Source organism: Podarcis pityusensis, assembly GCF_964106645.2.
Source record: "Podarcis pityusensis genome assembly, chromosome: 1".
Classification (NCBI taxonomy): domain Eukaryota; kingdom Metazoa; phylum Chordata; class Lepidosauria; order Squamata; family Lacertidae; genus Podarcis; species Podarcis pityusensis.
The window spans coordinates 55,907,348-55,928,291 of NC_138028.1; the positions used below are offsets into that span (position 1 = coordinate 55,907,348).

General features: G+C 43.8%; 1 long non-coding RNA gene across 1 annotated transcript in view; it reads right to left on the reverse strand.

Moving 5' to 3' along the window:
* Nucleotides 1–18,050: 18,050 nt before the first annotated feature.
* The window catches only part of LOC308475500, a 61,178-nt gene continuing 58,284 nt past the window's right edge, over nt 18,051–20,944 (reverse strand). The window contains exon 3 of the long non-coding RNA XR_013985268.1: nt 18,051–18,128. This is a non-coding gene — a long non-coding RNA (uncharacterized lncRNA). The remainder of the gene's footprint in view (nt 18,129–20,944) is intronic.

Here is a 20,944-nt window from a genome sequence, read left to right on the forward strand (position 1 = left end):
AAATCTTTCTGAGGACTGCAACAAACAGCTACCTTCTCAAGAGACCTCAGAGCATTTTGCAAGGAGAATAACTTCCTCCAAAACAATATTACCATTTATTTTATTTGGTAAAATAAGAAAAGTCTATTTTCAAAACAAACAAAGGAAAACCCTGAACCCAACCTCACAGTCACACTTTGCAGATTTTCCTGAATATGAATCACTAAAGCTAAAATGTTTATTAGAATAATTGTTTGACCAAATGTACCAAGAGCCACTACAATGAAACAATGGGTTACAGTGTAATCCTAAAACATGTTTATTCAGAAATAAGTCAGTGGAGCTTACTCCCAGGTAAGTAGGGTTCCAATTAAAGCCTCAGTCAAGATCCAGGGATCTAACACCACTTCCCATGATAGTGTCCATGAAAATGGCTTCCTTACCATGAGAAGGAGCCTACTATATTTTGGCACTCCATCTGGTTGCAATATATGCACCATGAATCATGCTGGTGATGCTTAATAATAATAATAATAAATTTTATTTATATCCCGCCCTCCCCAGCCGAAGCCGGGCTCAGGGCGGCTAACAACAATAAAACAGTACAAAAGTACAGCATGAACAACAGTCTAAAATCATTCGTTATAAAATTAATTAATTCAAGCCACTGGCAACCATTGGGCCAGAGCTCCGCGAAGATTGCCGAGGGAGGGAGTCAGGCTGTGCCCTGGCCAAAGGCCTGGTGGAACAGCTCTGTCTTGCAGGCCCTGCGGAAAGATGTCAAGTCCCGCAGGGCCCTGGTCTCTTGTGACAGAGTGTTCCACCAGATCGGAGCCACAGCCGAAAAAGCCCTGGCTCTAGTTGAGGCCAGCCTAACTTCTCTGGGGCCTGGGACCTTCAAGATGTTTTTATTCGAAGACCGTAAGTTTCTCTGTGGGGCATACCAGGAGAGGCGGTCCCGTAGGTACGAGGGTCCTAGGCTGTATAGGGCTTTAAAGGTTAAAACCAGCACCTTAAACCTGATCCTGTACTCCACCGGGAGCCAGTGCAGCTGGTATAGCACCGGGTGAATGTGATCTCGCAGCGAAGACCTCGTAAGGAGTCTCGCTGCAGCATTCTGCACCCGCTGGAGTTTCTGGGTCAGTCTCAGGGGCAGCCCCACGTAGAGCGAGTTACAATAATCCAGTCTGGAGGTGACCGTCGCATGGATCACAGTGGCTAGGTCAGGGCGAGAGAGGTAAGGAGCCAACTGCTTAGCTTGGCGGAGATGGAAAAATGCCGCCTTTGTTATAGCTGCAATCTGCGCCTCCATGGAAAGGGAGGTGTCGAAGATTACACCCAAACTCTTAACGGACGGTGCTGGCACTAATTGCGCCCCCGCAAGAGATGGGAGTTGCCCCCCCAATCCCATATCGCCCCGTCCCAGCCACAGGACCTCTGTCTTCGAAGGATTTAGCTTCAACCGGCTCCCACGAAACCATCCAGCCACAGCTTCCAAACATCTAGTCAGTGTGTCTGGGGCCGAGTCAGGATGGCCATCCATCAACAGATAGAGTTGGGTGTCATCGGCATACTGATGGCAACCCAGCCCAAAACTCCGAACAAGCTGGGCGAGGGGGCGCATAAAGATGTTGAAAAGCATCGGGGAGAGTATCGCACCCTGAGGTACTCCACACACCAAGGAGTGGCGCGATGACAATTCCCCCCCAAGCGCCACCCTCTGTCCCCGACCAGAGAGAAACGAGCGCAGCCATTGAAGGACTGTGCCCTGGATCCCCACATCAGCAAGGCGGTGGTCTAGAAGTTCGTGATCGACCATGTCGAAAGCTGCTGACAGATCTAGAAGAATCAGCAGCCCTGACCCGCCTCGATCCAGCTGTCTACGAAGATCATCTGTTAGGGCAACCAGAGCCGTCTCGGTCCCATGACCAGTGCGGAAGCCGGACTGGAATGGATCCAGAGCCGATGTTTCATCCAGAAAACCACCAAGCTGTTCAGCAACCGCTCTCTCAATCACCTTACCCAGGAACGGAAGATTCGAAACCGGGCGGTAATTGGATAGATCTAAAGGATCTAATGATGTTTTCTTTAAGAGCAGGCGCACCACTGCCTCCTTCAGTTCCCCTGGGAATGTCCCCGTACCAAGGGACAAATTGATGATATCCCCCAGGAGGGCCCGCACCTCGTCTGGACACGCTCTAATCAGCCAAGACGGGCACGGGTCGAGAGGACAGGTGGTGGGCTTTCCAGCTCGGAGGAGTCTGTCCACATCGGCTGGGGATATCCGGTCGAAGTGGTCCAATACTGGACCCGAGGACAGTCGAGGGGCCTCCAGTTCCTTTATTGTATCCAAATTGGCCGGGAGGTCATGTCGGAGCAACAAGACCTTCTCCGCAAAAAAGCTCGCAAATGCCTCACAGCTGTGTGTCAAATTGTTATTTAAATTTGGCTGTCCCTCAAGGGACGTTAAAGACCTGATTATACTAAATAATTGCGCCGGGCGAGAGCTTGCGGATGCAATGGAGGCCGAGAAGTATGACTTCTTAGCAGCCTTCACCGCCATCTCGTAGGTTTTCATAAAAGCCCTATAAGATGTTCTTGAGGCTCCGTCATGGGCACCCCGCCATACTCGCTCTAGCCGTCTGAGGTCCCGCTTCATTTTCCGGAGCTCCTCGGTAAACCAGGGAGCCCGGTTTCTGCGGGGTCGCAGAGGGCGCTTAGGTGCGATCTCATCGATGGCTGCCAGGAGCTGGGTATTCCAGCCCTCAACAAGCTCAGTCAATGAGTCGCCAGGGGGAGCAAGGTCCCGCAAGGCTTGGCGGAATCTATCAGGGTCCATCAGCCTCTGCGGGCGAGCCCAAATCGGCTCGCCACCTAAGCAGGGTGGGGGTGGAAAGTCAATCCTGGCTTTCAGAGCGTAGTGATCAGACCATGGCACCTTCATCGAAGGAGACATGATCACATCTATACCTACGCCAAAGATCAAATCCAGCGTGTGGCCTGCTTGATGTGTGGGGCCCGAAACAAACTGGGAGAGCCCTAGTGTCGCCATGGAAGACACCAGGTCCAGAGCCTGTGAGGAGGGAGTGGCATCAGCATGGATGTTAAAGTCCCCCAATACCAATAGGTTAGGGAACTCCAAGGCCCAGCCGGCCACCGCCTCCAATAGGCCTGACAGGGTGGCTGCTGGTGCGCTAGGTGGCCGGTACACCAGCCAGACAGCCAAGCTCTCCTCGGAGCCCCACACTAGGCCAACACATTCAATGCCGGGGATCGATGGCAATGGTAGAGCCCTGAAAGGACAATCTTCCCGGATTAATAATGCCACCCCTCCCCCCCGGCCCACAGTCCGCGACTGGTGGAGGACGGAGAAACCTGGGGGCGCCATCTCTCGTAAGGTAACTGTTGCCCCTTCGCGCACCCAGGTCTCCGTCACACAAGCCAGGTCGACCCCCTGCGAGATAAAGAAATCTCGCAGGGTGGCGGTTTTATTGCCTATAGACCTGGCATTGCACAGCACCAGTGACGGAGGTGAGTAATCCTTGCTCACCCTACCCTCGTCCCTCGGGATGGGGCGCAGATTGGAAGGGGTACGAGCGTGTCCATATCTCGATCCCCTTCGCCTATAACATCTGCCCCCACCGCCATACCTCCCTCGCCCCTCCACGGTAGCAATCCCAGGCCTCATGGTAGCCTCCATTGATGGCATTCTTTCGCAGCCTAAAACAATAAAACCTTAAAACAATAAAAACAAAAAACAAAACAACCCAGAAAACAATAAAACAATACAAATAAAAGCTGCAAAAATTACAAATTCATCAAAATCTAACAAATTCCCAAGCCCACCCAAACATCCATCCCACCCCCATATATAAAAAATCTAAAGGGAAAGGAAAATATTTAATAATAATAATAATAATAAACATGTTAAAAAGAACTCTGCACCCCTCCGGGTCCTCCTGGGCAGTAGCAGCATCAGTGGCAACAACCATACTTGTGAAGCCCCACCCTGGGCCAGATAGTAAGTGGCAGGAGCAGTCCTTGTGAGGCCTGCCAGGCCCCGCCCCAGGCCAGGTGGTAAGTGGCAAGAAGGAGCAGGGCCCTCAGGCACTCACCACAGGGGAGTCTTCCTGGGCAGCAGAGCAGTCCTTGTGAGGCTTCAGGCCCCGCCCCAGGCCAGATGGGAAGTGGCAAGAAGGAGCAGGGCCCTCGGGCACTCACCACAGGGGAGTCTTCCTGGGCAGCAGAGCAGTCCTTGTGAGGCTTCAGGCCCCGCCCCAGGCCAGATGGGAAGTGGCAAGAAGGAGCAGGGCCCTCAGGCACTCACCACAGGGGAGTCTTCCTGGGCAGCAGAGCAGTCCTTGTGAGGCTTCAGGCCCCGCCCCAGGCCAGATGGGAAGTGGCAAGAAGGAGCAGGGCCCTCAGGCACTCACCACAGGGGAGTCTTCCTGGGACTTCTGCTTCTCCAGAAACTGAGCTTTGATGTTCATTTTAAAGAAAATCTACCTTGACTTCAATTGATTAGAACCTATTTGGTCAAAATCATGTTAGATAATCACAGGGTGCTTCCTTTTCTACATTGGATAAGGAAGAAAAAAAGGAATGCTTGGGTATTATCTCAGTGCAATATATGCAGGCTGGAGTGACAATTCCATGATTGCTTCTAAAATAATGGAATAACATACAATTGATTAGATCATGCTAGATAATCGCAGGGCGCTTTCTTTTCCTACAAATGTTTCCTATGAACAGCTGAGGTTGTTCTGAGTTTTGAAGCTTCACCCCGTATCCAAGATGAATGTCAAAGATAAGGTGCCCTCTAATTCTTCTGTATACACTGTGAACATTTCTTGTACCTAAGAAAGGCCTACAATGTTTCTGTAAGAGCAAAGGAATTGGGGACGAGGAAGCTCTAATCTCAAATTAACCATTTTAAATTCGACTTATTTTTTTATTCAACGTGATCTTTAAATCTGTTATTAAAATGACAGCAGCTCTGCTTGTGTTGATGCTAGTTTAATATCCCAAATGACAGTTATAAATGGACATGGGCTACAGGCTATGTCACTTGCTGGTGAATTAGATAAATCTCAAATTTTATTTTCCTTGTGTATGCTTAGCTTTTGCAGTTACCCCCTCAGACATTAATCTATCGCAAAAGGAGAAGATACCATCTTTCAGGAGAAACGTGTCATAAATATTTTGATAAAGTATTTTTAATCCTTGGAAACAGATGGCTGTTCTATAAAGATTGTCAGCTGAGCAGATTTTGCTGACAGAAACATATTAAACAACGGTGGTTGGGGGAAGGGTGTTTTCCTATCACTATTAGATGGATTCTGCTATTAATCAATCGCAGCTGGTTGGTTTTCTGACAGCTAGAGCATCCTGGACATAATTTGATTGTCTTGCGCTATTTCTGACTAATAAATCCTGCATAAGGTATGATTTGATGGAGGAAAAAGAAGATGCTAGTTCATTGACCAGCAGATAGGGGCAACTTCTTTGCCTGTATGTTTAACACACATGTTTGAGAGAGAGCACACAAAGAATGTGTGCATTACTCAGTTTCTGCCCATACTTTATGAATTAAGTTACTTTGGTTAATTTGCAGCTCTTCTACACTCTTCTACTTTTAAAATAAATATAACCTTATCCCAAAGTTTGGTTTCACAAGTCTTCTGGGTGGGGTGGGTGCAGTGTCATAACACTTGATGTAGGGCACATTTAAAGGGAAATAATATTGCTTTTTAAATTTCTGAGTTTGTGAGCACATGGACCTTTACTGGTACATCCAAGGGAACATTAGTATTTTAATTGCAACAGTCATTTGCATAATTTTGCCAGACCATCCTGCCTGCATAGTCACCCCATATGTAGTTGTATGAAAACAATTTTGCATTCAGCTCAAGTGAGATTTTGTGTGGGTCACCTATAGCATATATTAATAAGAATCAATTTACTTGCCACTGCCCATTCAACTGGTGATCTCCCTTTTATAATGCAATTCCCAGCAATGTTAATTTGTGTCACACGTGATGGTATTGTACAGGTGCCTTTTTCTTCAGAAGAAATAGACATATATTAACATGGATTCTCAAACAAAATCAACTCCCTGCTGGATAGCTTCTGCTAGTCTGCAATGGATAGCTTGATCATGTGCTGTTTGGAATTTAATTCCAATATCGGCTCATTTACATTATTGCAACATGATTGTAAAAACTAAACAGAAACATGTTGGTTCAGCTGTACTTAATACTAGAGCCTGGTTAAGAAAAGAAATAAGATTCGATTTCAGACTGCTTTATTAATAGATAAATCCACCCATACCTGAACAGAAATGCAACAAGGGAGGAAACAGATTACTGCTATTTACATTTGCCAACTTTAATAATGGTAAGCTCTTGCAATTGACTCTGAACAATAGTTCCATTTAACTAGCTTGTGATTATGCCAAGGATTAATTACCCTGGTGAGGATAATTTTGGAATCCAACATCTCCCCTGCTTTTTCAAAGTATACTAAAAGGTAACAGTTACAGATAGGTAGCCGTGTTGGTCTGCCATAGTCAAAATAAAAAAAATCCTTCCAGTAGCACCTTTAAGACCAACTAAGTTAGTTCTTGGTATGAGCTTTCGTGTGCAAGCACACTTCTTCAGATACACTGAAACAGAAGTTGCCAGATCCTTCTATATAGTGAGAAGGTGGGTTCTCACTATATAGAAGGTGGGTTCTCACTATATATCTCCCCACCTTCTCACTATATAGAAGGATCTGGCAACTTCTGTTTCAGTGTATCTGAAGAAGTGTGCTTGCACACGAAAGCTCATACCAAGAACTAACTTAGTTGGTCTTAAAGGTGCTACTGGAAGGATTTTTTTTATTTAAAAGGTAACAGTGGCTATTGACTACACCATCCTATCTGGAATGAGGCAGCAAAATACAGTGACCACATGTCCCCTATTTGGAGGGCTGTCCGATGACAGTCCTCTATTTGAAAGGATAACTGGTTCAACAATAAAGAAGAGAAGAGAGTGCAGGGGTCTCTAAGTTGCCCATCTACAGTTAGCACATGGACATCAGAGTGAATAGGCACACAGGTCATGTGGTCTCAGGTCTTCCCCACAATGGTGAGATGTACTGGGTGAGATATAGTTCTATTTAATTTCCAGTCATTTCAAGATGTGCCTTCTTTTGTCCTTTTTACCTGGTGATGTGACAATGGCCACCCAACTGCAACATTTACAGTTCCCATGATGTTGTCAAGGAGTTTCCCAGCATTCCAGGTACCAAGCTCGGGGAGGGTGAGCAGACATAAATAAAACAGGGGAGGGGGGTTAGGGGAAAGAAAGAAAGAAAGATCCTGGTTTCCCTTCTTTTATGCCAGAGACTAGATCAATAAGAGGGGGGAAGGGAGGAATGTGTTGTTTTTCCTCCTGTACAATCAAAATTCAAGCTGGAAAAGAACCCAAGTAATAATACATATATCATTTTCAAGTGACTGTCACAAGTCTAGAAAGATATGTCTAGACTTAGAAATGAGTCTAGATATGATGAACTAGTCTACAAATGTTGACACCGCCCCCTTTTACATTTTTAAGGTCACCAGATTTTTTTCAATGAATCCGGGTACACTTTTCAACGTCAATGGATTTTGTATGGGGACTGATTTGTAAATCCGGGGACTGTCCCCGGGAACCGGGGATATCTGGTATCCTTATTTTAAATGGCACTTGAGCATTAAAAAAAGGGAACAGTTTCTTTCTATGATTGAGCTTAACACCAGGGATGAACTCTGGAAGGCATGTGGGAAAGTGGTATGTATGACTGAAATATCAGTTTGTTCAACCATATCTAGGATTAGAGACAAGACCTTCCAGAACAGAGGATATGAGGTTCTTAGCCTTGTGCTGTGTTAGTTATCTGACATTTCTGAAACGAAACAAATGAAACATAACACCTGCTTCTGTTGTCTCTGTTTTAGAGGAACTATTCAAGGTTCACATACTACATTCAATCTATGAGGTGCAGTTAGCAACAAGGGTTTGCCTTTTCTCCACATTATTGATGGTTTCTGCTTTCAAAACTTCATTTCCTTGAAACTCTCTGTTGGGCAAACCTTGTCCTTTGGCTTCCCTGAAAATTATGGAACAGTCACACTCTGTATGTGACCCTCAGGAATGGCGGGGACTTTTGTGTGTGCATGTTTTGGATTACAAAAGCCTCCTCTGACTCCAGTGATAAATCACCATATTACTATCATCAGGGCATTTAATTTACAACCAAAATCAATCGGGAGTTGCTGACACCAGAGAATAATATACTGTCAGTTTTTAAAAACGGGATACTGTATCTCAGTATAGGGGTGGCTGTCAGTCAGCTGGGTGACAAAGCAGCAATTTATGGTTTGCAAAAACCCATCGGTCAAATTGTGTGAGAAAAGGACTTTGATTTCAGTAGCGTGTTGTGAGGCCGATGCCTGTGGCAAAGGGTAGTGAATGAAAAGAAAGGGAGCATGGGAAAATTACTCATTTCCTATTGTGCAACCACTATAATCTCTTTACTCAAAAATGCTGTGATCTTACAGTTCCGTTACGCATGCCACTGGATATCATTTCATAAAATATCTACCTTTGTAATAATCAGATACAATAGAGAGTGATTACAAATGATTATGAATCATACAGATCTTGGGTTGTGCCATGAAATCCACACAGAAAGCAAGCATAGTTCAGTGGTAAAGTACATGAATTTCATGTAGACAATTCTAGATTCATTCCTTAGCAGCTTGAGCTTAAAAAGATCTCTCATGTATCAGGAACAGGAAGGACGTTTGCTGAAGATGCATAGTCTGATTCAGAATATGACAACTTCATAATTAATGGCTACAAAACTGAAGTTCTGAAATTTGAGTTTTCAGGCACAAGTTTCTAAGGATATTTAAATATCATGATGAAATCTTGAACGTGAAAGCTGAACATTTTTAGCTATCAATTAGCCTCAGAGTTTTGGAAGAGAGGAATCAAGACAGCAGAGTCATAAACACAATCCTATCAAGTGTAGTGGGTGCAAGCTATGGGCAAAACAGCCTTACACTGGTGTAATGCTGATATTGCAGAACATGACCATTAACTCAAAATCACAAGAGTCTCATGCAAACCATAATCAGCAGTTGGTTTCCACAATGCACAGCTAGAAAAATGAGTGTCAATGTTGTGCTGCACCATTCCCACAAGATGCTAACTTCCTAGAATGTTGTTATATGTACTAACTTGTCCACAGATAACAAACAGAAGCTGTGGAAGGACGGTGTGGGATAGGAACAAGTGTACTGAGTAGCAATATTTCTGTGTAGCACATATAGGAATAGGGTTGGTTTTTCAGTTGTTGGGTTTTTTTTAAGGATCTAGATACCGATAGTTTTCATTTCATTCTTATCAGTAGAGTAGGTGATACAATGTGGTAGCAAACATCACTGTGCCCCATGTCAACACGAAGATGGACAAAGCTAGAGTATTTACTCGTCCAATCCAACATTTTTGGTCTCGGAACTGCAGGGAGCAATTAGCTGCAGATCATGTGAAGGAGTGAAATGGTGTTTTGCTACAACCATGAAGTCATTAGCTTGTAATGCAGAGCTAGTGAGAGAATAATTTACCATAAATTAAGGGAAAGGCGCTGATATGTAGAAACACACTCCTTTAATTTGGTCTCAAAGGAGTTGTTGTTGCTTTGCATAACAAAGGAACGCCATTCAGGTGCAGTCACATTTCCAGATTTGATTTTTGATAACATTTAAGTTTTAATAATGTTTTCCAAATATGTGTCAAAGTGATAGCATTCTCTTTAATGATTCACTGCAATGGTGATAATGAAGTGAGTTTCTTGCTTTCATGGGGGTAGATAACACTGCATCCAAATCTGCCATTTCTGAGGTGCTTTCAAACACATGAATTTGGGTGGTCTAAATTTAGCCATTCCTATCACAGCTGAACTTTTGCATACACAGTTGGGATGATCACACAAGCCACCTGCTGAAAGGAATTACATGGCATGTTACAGCACATCTAATTCTCAGGGACTGGCTGGATGAGGAGGAGTGGTGGAAGCCGTCTGACCAAGATCACACACCCCCCCCGGAAAGAACAGAGGAAGAAGATTTGGATCCCGGATCCTGGTGGTGGGGAAGCGGCCACACCCCAGAGGAGGAGGAGAGATGGGAAATACTGGAGGCTGGGAGCTTGAAGGATGACAAAGAGAAGGAAAAAGGCTGGTGCAGCTCCACTACAGAGCTATGAGAACACCTTCTGTGCTGACAGCCTGCAAGCCCCCACCCCCTGCTCCTGGAACAAGGCAGCTATTGCATGTTACTGAGCAAAGAGCCAGGCAGGAACAGCGAGGGTCCCTTGCGGCTCGCTGCAGACAGAGGATGGGGCCGGATACATAGGGAAAGGGGTGAAGTGGAAGGTACAAGCCAGTCTGAGCAACTGTTTCATGTAGACAGGAGTCTCTGTGTGTTCTCTGTTCTGCTTCCTCAATAAATAAACGAGTTGTAAGTTAGCTGGTGTTTCACTGTCTTCCACTGATCTGCAAATGATCTATTCTACTTGTCGGCTCCCTGACACGAATCTTATCTGATCACTGCCCACAGGTTATCTCTGTACCCTCCCATACATGCCACTTATGCATGGGGCCCTTTAACATGCTTAAAAGAATATGGCCCGATACTTTTCATATCACAACACCTGAGTATTTTTATTTGAAGAAATAATTTTGTTCTACAGCATGGGTGGGGAACTACTACCACTTGAGCCAATGTTGGCCCATCAGTGGGTCCATATTGGCCTGTGAAGCCATTCACTAATGACATCAGCTGACAGGTGGGGGGCATGGTCTAATATTGCATTGGCTGCCCTCTCTGTTGCTATCAAGGAACAGGAGTATGCAACAATTAATCCCCACTCATCAGATGGTTGCTTGATGAGGAAAAGGGAGGTGGCTACTTCAAAATCCTTTTGCTCTTTGCAAAGTGCAGTGAAGAGTGAGAATTTGCTTCACTTGGTATGATTAGCTTTTACTTCCCCAAGTAAAACTGGAAATCCCAATTTTACTTATACTTGCAGTGCAGCTGCTGAAATCATTTAAGTTACTTAAGTCCATTGACTCCAGTAGGTCTCCTAAGACCTCATCCTGTAGAGTGTTCCCTGGGTTGCTGGTTAAACCTTTCTGAAAATTGTAGTTCTGTGAGGGGGTATAGGGGTTTGCTAGCAACTCTCAGGCACACTTAGCAAACTACAGTTCCCAGGATTCTATGCGGGATACTGTTTAAGGATACTGCTTTAAAGGTATAGTACAGATGAGGCCTTAGTTTGCTGTCACCCAGCGTTCTTCAGAGGGAATCACTGCACAGTCCTTCATCTCATTTTCAAAATCTAAATATTGCACAGCAATTTCTTTTCTACCTTTATATAAAACAAAACAAAAAACTAGGCTATTGAAAAACATGTTCAGCTTTCAAAACAGGGCTTTTGACGTTTATTTATTTAATAAATTGTAGCTATTTCTGTTCCCTTATACAAATTGTTTTCTTGGCCTTTAAAGATGGAGTGGAGGGGGAAAGAGAGACACAAAGAAAGTACAAGATAAGACAACCGCACATTATATCTGTAAAGAAAGATTTGATTGTTCTGTCTGGAACATACATAATTCATATCCTAAACATACACTCAGCTGTACTGTACATTTAGTGCTGTTCTGGTCTACTGCATGCTATAATTAACATACATTTTCTTTGTAGAGTGACTTTTAGTGCCTGCAAAAAGCTAGTGGGGGGGGGGACCTGTAGCTCGATATCTTCAGCACAAATGCTTAATTTAACTTCAGAGCGAACCCAGAGGAGGTAGCTGGCAGCAGAGGGGGCCTGTTCAAAACCACATAGAGAGAAGGGCTGTAGCTCACAGGTGGAGTTCTTGCTTTGCCTGCAGAAGGTTCCAGATTCAGTCTGAAACCATGGAGATCTACTGCTAGTCATTGAAACTAGACATAGTGATGGTCTGATTCTGAATAAAACAGCTTCCTGTGCTCATATTCAGACATGTTTCTTCTCTTCCTTTGAAGTTTCCATGTCCATCTCTGGACTCTACCACAGAAAACAATCAAGCCCTGTCAACTGTCACAGCTTACACACAGACTGCCGGTAAATATGTCTTTCCAGTCATTGGACATTCCTTTCAGTCACCTTGGGATTTCTACCTTGTCTATCTCACTCCGTGGAAGACTAAGCAGCCATTTTCCTTTCTGCTTGGTAAATTTTGGCATATTTCAGGAAGTTGAACCCAAAAAGTGTCACCAGCAAATTGATGTTGGGCTCAAATATCCAACTGCTTCTCACCTGAAGATTCCTCTCCCCTCCCCCATTTTGTAGTATTTTTTTTAAAAAATACTATTGAAAGATGATAGAACTTTTTTCCCCAAGGGTGCAGCTTTTTCACGGGTGATTAAAATCCATATCTCATTTCTTTTTCTCTCTGCTCCTAGCTTTTATTTTCTCTTTTGTTTTGTTCACCTAGATGAAAATTCTGGGCAGATCTAATGGAATTTAGTAAGCTCATTTAGACATGAGAAGCCATGGAGTCTGGCTTCACATCAATACTGGCCCTTTATATTGTGAAATGAATTTTTCCATCTCATTTCATCATTGGGAGAAAGCTGCCAATTCTGCTTTGTGTCCTTGTTTTATTGCTGACTTGTCCCTTCAATGTCTCCTTTTGAAGCAAAGAGTCAGCCAACTTGAGGCCCACCAAGAAATATTCATGGTGCCTGATGTTTATTTTGGAAGCTCAGAATGCTAACTGCTGCCAGACACAAGCCTTTGAACACAGAGGCTCAAACTGAGCTAAAGTCCATTGTGAACAGGACTGAAATCCTATGCTCTCTTACATAGAAGTAGGGATGTAAGAAGGGATCGTCTTCCCTTGCACCAATTTTGTTACATGCAGCACTGTTTCCATAACACTGGGGTTCATCTTCCACCAAAACCTACATTATTCAACTCACATTCTATTGTGGTGAAATTATGCAACTTGCCTAATTACATATATTAGGCAAATTACATTATTATAGTATTCTACCTGGTCCGTATAGTAAAAGCTATGGTTTTCCCAGTAGTGATGTATGGAAGTGAAAGCTGGACCATAAAGAAGGCTGATCGCCGAAGAATTGATGCTTTTGAATTATGGTGCTGGAGGAGACTCTTGAGAGTCCCATGGACTGCAAGAAGATCAAACCTATCCATTCTTAAGGAAATCAGCCCTGAGCGCTCACTGGAAGGACAGATCGTGAAGCTGAAGCTCCAATACTTTGGCCACCTCATGAGAAGAGAAGACTCCCTGGAAAAGACCCTGATGTTGGGAAAGATGGAGGGCACAAGGAGAAGGGGACGACAGAGGACGGGATGGTTAGACAATGTTCTCGAAGCTACCAGCATGAGTTTGACCAAACTGCGGGAGGCAGTGGAAGACAGAAGTGCCTGGCGTGCTTTGGTCCATGGGGTCACAAAGAGTCGGACACGACTAAACGACTAAACAACAACACCCTGTTCATTTACTTCAGGCTTCCTCAACCTCAGCCCTCCAGATGTTTTGAGACTACAATTCCCAGCATCCCTGACCACTGGTCCTGCTGGCTAGGAATCATGGGAATTGTAGGCAAAAAACATCTGGAGGGCCGAGGTTGAGCCTGATTTACATGCAAAGGAAACACCGTGCAGATGGAGGGGGGAGGGTCATAATGCATCATTTGTGGACTGAATAAAACATCAACAATGAATTTCAACCCCTATTGCTGGATTGATTTCCATTCTGGACATGGTATGTACAAAACAATTTGTGTTCCCGTTTCTGTTTTTGTCAGAATTCTCTGACATCCCTGCATAGACTTAATCCCCACTGAATACTGTGAGACTTACATCTGAGTAAACATGCACCAATTTGTGCTACATAGACTAGGAGAACAAGTTTAAGCCTAATTGTTTTCAATTAAGCCTAATTGTTTTCAGCAGGGCTTAATCACAAATAACTCTAGCTTGTTGTGAGAAGGAGGTGTTGCTGAACTTTGGCACCGCCTGCAAAGCATTGGCATCGTGGGGACCTTTCTTCAATGTTACTTTCAGTTAATTATATTTTGTGGGTTGGATGCTTCTGTCACGTTTGTGAAAACTGACAGGTGGCACTGGTAATTTGTGAATGATTAATAGTTATACGGAAGTAATACAAAAAAGCACGAGCTTCATATGTTACTGAAGCAACATGTGGAGGACAGATCCATAGAGGAGCAGAGACCACAAATGAACAGGATCAAGCAGTGCAATCCTATATATGTCAACTCAGAAGTAAGCCCCACTGAATTTAAGAAGACTTACTCCAAGTTACTCCAAGTTACTCCTGCCAACCTAGCAGTTCAAAAGCACATCAAAGTGTAAGTAGATAAATAGGCTCCGCTCCGGCGGGAAGGTAAACGGCATTTCCGTGTGCTACTCTGGTTTGCCAGAAGTGGCTTAGTCATGCTGGCCACATGACCTGGAAGCTGTACGCCAGACCCCTCAGCCAGTAAAGCAAGATGAGCGCCGCAACCCCAGAGTCGTCCACGACTGGACCTAACGGTCAGGGGTCCCTTTACCTTTACCTTACTCCAAGTTTGGTGGGCTCTGGATTGGAGCCATACAGGCTGAATATGAAGAACTGTGTACTGAGGCCTCTTGGGAGTTTTATTTTAAAATTTGTCTTTCACAGATCTCGGATTCGATTGTCCTAATCTTTGATGGCCCTCAGAAACATGTTCTTCCTCGCAGAAGAACAAGCCAAAAAAACAAAAAAATGGGTGGTGTGTGTGTATGAAAACTTGTGATGGCACTGAAGGGTGAAATCAGAAATAGATTTCCCCCATGCTGAAAACAACAGCAACAACTAATATGTGTTAAGCCCAACCCTTTTGATCAGTTCAGATGAGCATCTTAAGCCTTCTTCTTGGGACAAACAACTAAAGATGTTCATGGGGTTTTAAAAGAGTTTCAGAAGGACTTGCAACACTACTCACAGTGGTCACTGGATTTCAGTTAAAGCAAAATTTAGAAATTATTATTAGTAGTACAGTGGTGCCCCGCAAGACGAATGCCTCGCAAGACGGAAAACCCGCTAGACGAAAGGGTTTTCCATTTTGGAGGTGCTTCGCAAAACGAATTTCCTATGTGCTTGCTTCGCAAGACGAAAATGTCTTGCGAGTTCCTGCGGGGTTTTTTTCCTCCCCCCCTTTTTCCCAAGCCGCTAAACCGCTTATCAGCTGATGGCTAAGCCGCTTAACAGCTGATCGCTAAGCCGCTTATCAGCTGATCGTTAAGCCGCTTATCAGCTGATCTTTAAGCCGCTTAACAGCTGATCGCTAAGGCGCTTATCAGCTGATCCGCTAATCCAGCTAAGCCGCTAATACTGTAGCGCTAATCCGCTAAACCGCTAATGGGCTTGCTTCGCAAGATGAAAAAACCCGCAAGACGAAGAGACTTGCGGAATGGATTCTTTTCGTCTTGCGAGGCACCACTGTAGTAACAGAAGGAACATATGAGGATATCTGAAGGAAGTCTAAATAGCTGTCAGGGACCGTGCTGAGGAGGGCTGCACCAACGAAGAATGGTGGGAGTCACCCCCTCCTCCTGATCCTGATCCTGAATCTCCCTAGGAGCAGGAGGACAGCATAGATTTGGAACAGTGGTTTGCAGAGGGGCATAGTTCAGAAGGCAGAAGCTAGGAAATACTGGATAGGGAACAGCTAGCAGAAGAAACATTAGAAGAGAGAGTTAACAGAGTCACAATCTCTGGACAGCATTTCTGCCCCATCCCCAAGGACAAGGAGAGCTCAGAGAGCATTAGAACAGAAAGTGCAGAGGGTACAAGCTCAAATTACAGGACGTAGGAGTGATGTAGATTAATAGGGTTGGAGGGGGGGAGGGACCCTTAATTGGGAGCACCACCATTTCCAGGAGACGTGTTCTTTGTTCTCTCACTGTGGTTATTAAAGATTCTGACTGGTAAAACATTCCTTTCATTTGATCTACTTATCTGCTGCCACGGGGGGATGAAGCCAATTCCCCGAAGCCTGACAATAGCTAAAATGATTTTCTTATTGAAAAGCAGTGCAAATACATAAGTAAAGAAACCAGCACAGGCATATATTATACTCCCCACCCCAAATTATGAGGACCAATGTTGAGACCCTGAAATGAAATGGGAAGAAAGCAAAAGTTCAATTTAGGCTTTAATACAAACCAAAGGACATTTATTTGCAAGATGGGTGAGGTTTTCTGTCCATTCCAAATGGCACCATGGGACTTCACTTGGACACGTGCCTATTTTGGTCTTGCATGGGAACTACATAGCTTTAAAGCTAAGAGCCACTCCCCTCAAATGAGCCGCAAAAATATCCAGGTTTTGCAGAAGTTGCTCCTTTCAGTGCAAACTTCATTGCAAGGCCAAATTATGATGCATATATTGAGTGCATGTATATATAAACCATGCTGAAATGTTGGCATACCAGACCGATGATGATGATGCTGTTTTGTTCAGACAGTCTTGGTTTTATCCTTAAAAAGGCAACAAGCAACTGACCTTCAGGTATTGGTGTCCAGTAGCATCAGGCCCGAGCAAAGGTTATATTTGAGATTATAAAGATGTAGTCCAGTTCTGAGAGGGAGGGCACCCTGTTTTTCTACAAGAAAGCAGTTCCATTAGCACAGCTTTGATTCACTACAGGGAAGGTTGTGTATACTTTACTGCACTACTAGGACTGTTGAAATATCACAGGCTGACACATTGATGCAAGAGCCTAAAAATGATAAAGAAAAATAGTTTGTGGCAGAGAAATAATAAAAGGTGAAGAGGCCATTTGTTTGCTTCCTCAAACAGAAAAAAGGCAAACCTCTACAGCTCAGTTACACCATTTCTGTGTCTTCTGTAGACTCAAAGGACAATCCTTTCATCCATTAGTATTTAGTTTTTCAGAATTTAGACTATTATTTCAACAGGATTACCATGTGGCAGATAAAAAATGGTTCTATTCAATAAAAATTATAGCTTTCTCCTTGATGGAAAATTAGCCACTGAAATTTGTCCTCCCATATGAAAACACTGATTAAGCAAATCGGCTATATTCTTTGCAAAACTCACAAGGACTTCTTCTTATTCCCATGAATCTGTTACTTGGAAGTCGGTCTGGAAGAGCAGTATGTATCCACTAGCAAGGGCAGTATTATTTCTTACCCCCTCAGGTATAGGAAGAAAGATCTTCAGTTCACTTCTCAAAACCAATCTGTTCTGTGAAGATGTCAACATAATCCCTTCATAAAGGTAAAAGTACCCCTGACCGTTAGGTCCAGTCGTGGACGACTCTGGGGTCACTGTGCTCATCTCGCTCTATAGGCCGAGGGAGCTGGTGTTTGTCCGCAGACAGCTTCTGGGTCATGTGTCCAGCATGACTAAGCCGCTTCTGGTGAACCAGAGCAGTGCACAGAAATGCCGTTTACCTTCCCGCTGGAGCAGAACCTATTTATCTACTTGCACTTTGACGTGCTTTCGAACTGCTAGGTGGGCAGGAGCAGGGACCGAACAATGGGAACTCACCCCATCGTGGGGATTCGAGCCACTGACCTTCTGATCAGCAAGCCCTAGGCTTAGTGGTTTAGACCACAGAACCACCCGTGTACCTTCAATCCCTTCATACCTCACTATAATTAAACTTAAGCACATGTAAGTGAAATAAATGCTCATCGCACATGAATACATACATACATACATACATACATACATACATACATACGACAACACCATCCATTAAAAAATCACAATATATTTTGGTTTCTAAAAATAACAGGGCAGTGTCAAGCACTCCCCAGTAACATGGCCAGGCAGGTCCCGCTATCCACATGCTTGCTCTCTGAAAATTGACTTATTCACACTTAAAGAATAGTGCCCAAACTTCACTGTGCTCACCACAGATTCACTCAGCTGAACACCCGACTTCCTTACCTCCTTGTGTTTTGTGCTTTGCGGGTCAGTAGTAGCCATTTTCAGGCAGAGTGGGGGTGGAAGCAAGATCAGACAAATCTGAAAGAAAGACAGACAAATCAGAGAGAAGATAACATACCTTCCAACATTTCTCCAATGAAAATAGGGATGTCCCATTCCATAATGATAATTTTACACTTTATAACCCATACGTCTTACTGGGTTGCCCCAGCCACTCTGGACAGCTACCAGCATATATAAAAACACAATTAAATATTAAAAAACCTTCCCTATACAGGATTGCCTTCAAAGGCTTGTGGGTCAGATAACTCCATACCTTCCAACATTTCTCCAATGAAAATAGGGATGTCCTAAGGAAAAGCAGGACATTCAGGGATCAAATCAGAAACTGGGATGACTTCTCTAAATCAGGAAAATAGGGATACTTGGAGGGTCTGAGATAAGTCCCCCCCCCCCCCCATTTTCCTCTCTTTTGCTGATTGACTGCAGCCATTTCAGGAAGAAACCATGGAGGGAGGGAGGAAAGAGATTGGACAAATCCTGGATTAGAAATATTTCCATAGAAAATAATGAAAATTGTAGACTCATTATTTGATTTGTCACCAAATGAATGATTTCCAGGGAATGCACTGTGTTTGGTATGCTGGACCTGTGTGTACATATGTATGTAATTTTGCCAAATATACAGTACACACATTTGCAAGCAATTTAATGTTGGGTTGGAGTACTGCATCACGAAATTCAGAAAAAAATATGAAGTACATTGTTTTGCCTGAAAAACAAAAACAAATCCCTCCCTCACAATGCCAGCCTTGCTCCTCTACTATTGATCTTCACATAAAGGTCTGAAGGGGCTTGCATTCAGTCAGAGCTGGTTAAAAACTTTCCCTGGTTTGGGGGTATGTTGAGCAACCCAAATGGTTTTCCTGTGGCATGACACTGAACTATCCTGATACATCCCAAAATAATATCTTGGCCCTGGATTTGGTTGTACCAGGATGCCAAAGGTTTATGCAGCAGCAAGGAGTGGGGGAAATCTGATTTTCATTTTTCCTCTCCGTCAGACATCAGATCCTTGTCTCCACTATTGGAGAAGAAGATCCAACATTTTACGAGGGACCATAGGATTGCTCCTTACCAAGTGCTAAAAGGAGGATACAATTTAGCATATTCCTAGCAAAGTCTCAGGCACAATCCATGTGTTTCTTTTTCAAACAAACAAAACAGAGATTAGTTAAATCTCAGCATTTTATTCCTATGCATTAACTTGCAGATGAACCGTGGAACCTGGGCCAATGTTGGACTGTGTGCATATATAGCAGTGGCTGTGTTGCGGATGTCTGTTTTATATTTTCAATTCACCATAAATGTACACCTACTCATTGACCAAAAGGTAATACTGAAGATATAAAAAATGACTCCAGCCTGCTATGTATTCCTTTTTAGACAAGGTCAGTCCTTATCACTGAACAACTGCACAAACCTGAGAGAACTCAATGGACATTTAAAATGCTCTCTCGTTCACAGTATATATTGAAATCCCCATATATAACATGGGACAATTTACACTTTTGAAATACTGAAAGTGGAAACACTTTAGAATGAAGAAGTCACTCTGAGCCACTGCAGACGATGCAATATGGCACCCCTATAAAAGCTTTCAGATGACTTCCCTTATCCACTCAAGTCTTCCTTTCAGATGAGTTGCTCACAGAATTGTACCTAATGTCATGTTCTGATTCCTCAGGGCAAGCGAAGCAGAAAAGGAAGAGAAAGGAATATGTTCTGCCTGTCAAATGGCAAATGACTGCCATCCCCTTCCACTGTAAATGCTGCCCGATTGTGATCAAATGTTTGAAAAGGCTCATTCAAATGGATATTTCATTTGATTGGTGTGCAAATCACACTTGCCATTTTATTCAGCCACTTACAGTGTCCCTTTTAGATGCTAGAATTAAGTAGCACTTGCATTGTCAATGGCAACACCATGAAATTCCACAAATAATAATAATAGTAATAATAACAGAGGACAAGCCCCTGTCCTGAGAAGTTTACAATCTAAAATTCTACATGGGTAAAGCAACAGAGGAGGAGATAGGTGTAGGTGTAGGTGTAGGTATAGATATAGCAGCTCAAATTACTTTGCATACTTTATCTCAGGATTCATTGCAATGAGCCAGTCAGGTAGGTCAGCAAGATCAGGCCTATATGACAAAGACGGAAGCACAAGATGAGGAACAGTGGTTTGGCTAAGGCCACCTTGTGAATTCAAAGCTAATGCAATTTCTGAAACAGAGACATGCAAACTCACAGTTCAGTCTTTTAGTGTCAACATGTAACCCAGTCTTTTGTGACAAGCAGGAGACAGAGGCAGATCTGTGAATCTAAATATGTGTCTTTATTCATTCACATGTAGATTAAAGGGACAACTGGATATGTGGACAGGGAATACTGAATATGGTCTTGCCCACACCACAGGTACCTTTAATCCCTCCCCCAGCTAGGTTAGCTTCCAAGATCAGAACCCTGCTGGGGGCAGGACAAAATGAGAGAAGGGCCTGACTGCAAGGGTAAGATTCTCAGGCAGGAAGCTCAGTACCTCCCAACCCCCAGTCCATTGGCTCTTTAAATTTCAGAAGTGGTAATATTGCTGTCACATGTAATTTGGGAGCGCAGGGAACCCCTCTGAGCAATGTTGCCCATTTTTTTACTTCAATCAAAATTCCTTGAACGTTTTGCCTGAGAAGACACTTCCAAACTCACATCAAATGTTGTTACAGGCACGGTTTAAAACACCTCTAAGTGCAGATACCTCTAAAATGAAGCATACATTTAACATAACTTTTTGTGTGGAATAAATTGCTTTGTGAATTAATCTCTGTGTTCATGGAAGG